At 36.5% G+C, this 5232-nt stretch overlaps 1 pseudogene; it reads right to left on the reverse strand.

Annotated features, from left to right (window-relative positions):
* Window positions 1–2107: 2107 nt before the first annotated feature.
* LOC148198475 (uncharacterized) lies at window positions 2108–3703 on the reverse strand (annotated as a pseudogene).
* Window positions 3704–5232: the final 1529 nt, after the last annotated feature.

Raw genomic sequence — 5232 nt, forward strand, 5'->3', positions numbered from 1 at the left:
ACGTGCTGCTGTTGCTCCCTTTCCCCGAAAACAGTGTTCAAAAGCCAAAGAAAATAAAACAGTAACCAGTGGCGGAAACCAGAGAAGAGTGGCAGCTGCACCAGCTCCAGGCCGAGAGCTTCTAAAAGAATTCACCTAATGTGCTGCTGCTAAGAGCCATCCGAGAGAGTGGCGGCTAGATTCCTCCCCTCCTTTTTTTTTCTTTAATATAACATGCCCTATTCACTTTGGACACGTCACTCCTGCTGGATGCTTCTCCTAGACGTGTTGGACCTGCACCGAGAGGAAGCTCCTGGACGGGTGGTGATGGAGGCCGTGAAATCCTAATTGCTGCTACGTGGCTCCTCCAAATTGTTGTGCACACCCCCTGCTTCTCATGTGCTACTGGACTCCCGTTTGCGTGGACCGGTTTCCCATTTCTCTCCCCGCACCTCTTAAGATGATTCCCAAGAACTCCTTTAACCATTGTGGGCCGTGTGCACCCCCAAAAATAAATCCATACCTCCTTTCTCTTTTTAGCTTAAAATAAAATTTTTAGCTTAAAATAAAATGGATGTGGCATTTCTCTAAATCCCAAAATATTGTCAAAAAATTTCCCTACAATCAATAATGCAAATAATTAGTCTCAAACAACTCAAATTAATTAAAATAAGAATTTCTGATCAAATTGAGCACAATTAGGAAAAATGGGAAAATAGTGGACATTTAAGCACAATTCCCTGATTAATTCTATCACACTAAACTAAGTGAAGTGAATAAATATTGACTCATCACAATGCAAAAGTGAACTTCCGTGATGATGAGCATTGACAGACGCCAATGAAGAATTAGCAAAGATCAATTAAAAAGTGCTTCTAACTTAGAACGTGGCAGCTGTATGCTTCTCACTTGAAAACTTAGCTAGGGTTTTTCCTCTTTGCTTATTGCTTGCTTTGTTTAACTCATTCATTGCCATGATTATTGATTTTGTCGATACGGGAACGTACGGGGAAGTCTAGATCCGGGGAATTTCTCCCAATAGCATATTGGTTGCCTTTAAGCTCCTGCACTTTAAGAACTAATTACTAGGAATGCTAGGAATTGTATGAACTCGTAATTAAGGATAGGCCTTCTTGCAAGGTGATTTAGAGAGTAGCATTAGCATTGATGATAAGAATGATGAATTCCTAAAAGTATATGAGAGTGGATAAGATGAAATTGATAACCCCAACAACATACTCATCCATCTAATTCATTGAAGTGTTTGTATTCTGTTTTTCTCCATTGATCAAATTCATGCATACATATTTAATTACTGTCTCTTGCATTGAAACCTACAATCAATTTGTTCTTAAGTCTTAAATAATCAACAAATCACATAGCTAAACTAGGCCGTGAGTCCTTTGAGAAAAGGATACTTGGTCTTACCTTGTTTTATTACTTGATACGATTCGGTCACACTTGCCGATTGTTAAACAAGTTTGTGGCGCCGTTTTTCGGTGTTCATAAATTTGTCATCAGTATCCCTTTAAGATCTTCATGTATTTTTCAACCAGGTACATCCACCTCAAGAAAACCGACCCACATATTCGAATCTCTCTCACTAGATGGACAATCAAATGAACCATGATATAAAAAAATGAGGGTGGGAAATACATTTCCAATTGGCACAATAGTCTCATGTCCTCATTTTGAAAATCATCTAACTGTCAAGGATCAACAACTTTCTTGCAAATGGCATTGAAAAACAAACTCAAACGTGTGAAAATACCTCTAACAAAGGCAGTAATATGGCTCGAATAACTACTGGTAAAAGTTGTTGCATTAAGAAATGACAATCGTGAGACTTTAAACCAACCAACTTCAAATCTTTCATAGAAACAAGGCTACTAATATTCGATGAATAACCTTGTGGAACCTTCACACTACGTAAACATTGACAGCAAATTTGTTTTTCTTGTTTTGAAAGAGTTTGACAAGCTGGAGGAAGATAGGTGCGTCTTCCTATGGATTGCGGATGTAACTCAGAACGGATTCCCATGTCAACCAAGTCTTGTCGGGCTTTCACTCCATCTTTTGTCTTTCCTTTAACGTTTAGTAAAGTCCCAACAACACTATCACATACATCTTATTCAACATGCATCACATCTATGCCATGTCGCACATCAAGTTTACACCAATATGGAAGATTAAAGAATATTGATCTCTTGTTCCAAATGTTTTTCTCAACTGTCTTCTTTTTATATTTTTCAAAGACAACATCAATGTTCCTCACCTGGTCGTATACTTCTTCCCCATTACGTGGTCTGCACACTACATCATCCTCTGGACTTCCATTAAACGCGTTTTTCAATCTACGGTAAGGGTGATTTCGAGGAAGGAATCTTCGGTGTCTTGTGTACACAATTTTCTGCCCATGCTTCAGTTGCAGATAGCTATTATTTTCTTCACAAATCGGACATCCAAAATGACCTTTAACACTGTAACCACTCAAGTTCCCATATGCTGGGAAATCATTTATGGTGCAAAACAACATTGCACGCAAACAAAAGTTTTCTTCTGAATATGAATCGAAGACCTCGACGCCGTCTTCCCACAACATTTTAAAATCATCAATTAACGGTTTTAGATAAACATCAATGTCATTTTCAGGTTGTCTAGGACCCGATATCATTATAGACAACATCATGTATTTTCTCTTCATGCACAACATAGGAGATAAATTGTTAATCATCAAAATAACTGGCCATAAACTATGTTTGCTACTTAAGTTGCCATAAGAATTCATACCATCGGTAGCAAGTGCAAGTCTTAAGTTTCTCGGCTCTACACTAAATTCGGGAAATGTGCCATCAATGTTCTTCCATTGTGGGGAATTAGCTGGGTGTCGAAGAAGATTATCACATTTTCTTCCATCAACGTGCCACATAAGATTCTTCGCATCTTCTTTAACAGAAAAGAATCATTTCAACCTAGGTACCATAGGTAAATACCACATGACCTTAGCCGGTGGACCTTCATTGTGTTCATCGTTATTTCCATCAAGTTTCTTCTTAAATCATGACGAACCACATGTTGGACACACCTTCATTGAAGCATACTGATCTATATACAATACACAGTCATTGGGACATGCATGTATCTTTTGGTATTCCAAACCCATTGGACATAGAATTTTATTCCCGTCATAATTACGGATAGGTAACTTGTTCTTTTGTGGTAGCATCTCCTTCAGCAACTCCAACAATTCCGTGAAACTTTTATCAGTCCATCCGTTTCTTTCTTTCAAACAAAACAATTTCAAAGTAGCCGATAACCTTGTAAAATTGATGCTTCCTGGATACAACTCTTGCTCCGAATTGTTCTTAAGACTATCGTATAAATGAGCTCTTCCAAAATTTTCTTCGTCAACGTCACGTACCATTTTGTCTAAATGATCACTCATTCATTCGTCGACGTAATCTGAACCTCTTAAAGTTGTTGGCTTATATAATACTTCCCCATGCCAAGTCCAAATTGTATAACTTCTCATTATTCCATAGATGAACAGATGATCACGGATGTTGTCCAAGTCTTCATATACTTGATTGAGACAACGAACACAAGGGCAAAAATATGCCCCGTTCACTAGTTTTGTGTGTTCTTTAACATATTGTATGAACTCAGAAACCCTTCGCTCATACTTTTCACTAATACGACACTCATGAATCCAGCTTCGATCCATACTACTACATTAAACGAAAAGAATCCACGAAAAAAAAACTAACTTACGTAGAGAAACAAAAATAAATACCTACCATACGTTGAAGGAAAAAAATAAAATATCATAGTATACGTACACGAACACAAATATCTATCATTATACATATATCATACGTCCAAAATTAACAAACATGAACACATATATCATACGTAAGAGATATGGAAGGAAAAAAAAACCAAACTTGAAATGGTGTCACTGGAGAAGATGACGAAGTTCGCTGACAACAAACGAACACAAATATCATCCGTTGAAGGAAAAAAAGAACTATCATAGTATTGTTATACCTATAGATATCATACGTCCAGAATCAACAAACACAACACAAACACGAGCACATACATCATACGTAAGAGTATTTTAAGAAAAAAAAACATATTTCAAATGGTGTCACTGGAGAAGATGATGAAGTTTGCTAACCCTGTACGAAAAAAAGCCTAAAGATAAACGAAAAACAATTGGTCAACCATAGAAATAAGAAACAAATTACATTACAAAGACATAAACGACTTAAAATAACCTTCTTTCTTTATTGCAATTGTCCACCAAGAAGAAAGTTCAAGCAGAAACGGAACCGCGAACAAACAATGAGGCTGTGTTTTGTTTTTAAATTCAATAAAGAACTTTCACGTTGCATATAGCAAAAATTTGACATTATGTTTAAAAACAACGTCGAAGTCCCAAACCATTCGACGTTTTGTCTTAAAACAGCGCGCTTTTTTATTAATTTTTTCTTATAAATTGCAAGGGTTACGTCGAATTTTAAGGGGCTTAGACGTAGTATATGAAGCCAAAAGTTTCTACCTTTTTATTTCTTTATAGTTTTTTCTTTTAAACACGAGAGCATTAATAGAACGTCGAGTTCTGTTGGAATTCGACGTCTTGTTCTTCCGCCATAGAACGTCGTAGGCTGCTCGGCTGGGACATGAAGGGAATTGAAGTACTTGGGAGCATTAATTGTGTGCTTAATAGAGCGTCGTATTTGATGGGGGCTTTGACGTTTTTTTTTCCGCCAATAGGAAAATGTGGCGCTCTTATGATTCTTTTTTTGTTTAAAATCAGACATGAAATTTTTTCTTTTTACTTCTTCCTTAATCGATTCAAGTTAGCAATGTACTGAAATTTGCACTTTTAAACTAGTGATCAGTTTTTTATCAATATCAGAACTGCATAATCTTCTCTTCTCAACTAGATTGAGGGTTAGTCCACAAACAATGCACTCAACATTCACAATTCACATATCGTTTACTAAAATAAATCTTCATTTCATTTCAAAATAAAACCGAAGCAAGACATAAAACCAGATGTGACTTAATGCCATGATTACAAAATATTAAAAAAAATCCACATAGAAAAGTAGTCCATATTCTTACCAAGAAGATTCCATTCAATCTTCATCAATTGACTCATCATCAGAATCTTTAGTTTCAAAGCCAATGTCATTCTTGTTTCCCTTCTTCTCCCATCTCAAAAGAGTATCTTCAACTTTCTCA

This window comes from Vigna umbellata, chromosome 5 (genome assembly GCF_029865625.1).
Source record: "Vigna umbellata cultivar VRB3 chromosome 5, Vumbellata_1.0, whole genome shotgun sequence".
Classification (NCBI taxonomy): Eukaryota; Viridiplantae; Streptophyta; class Magnoliopsida; order Fabales; family Fabaceae; genus Vigna; species Vigna umbellata.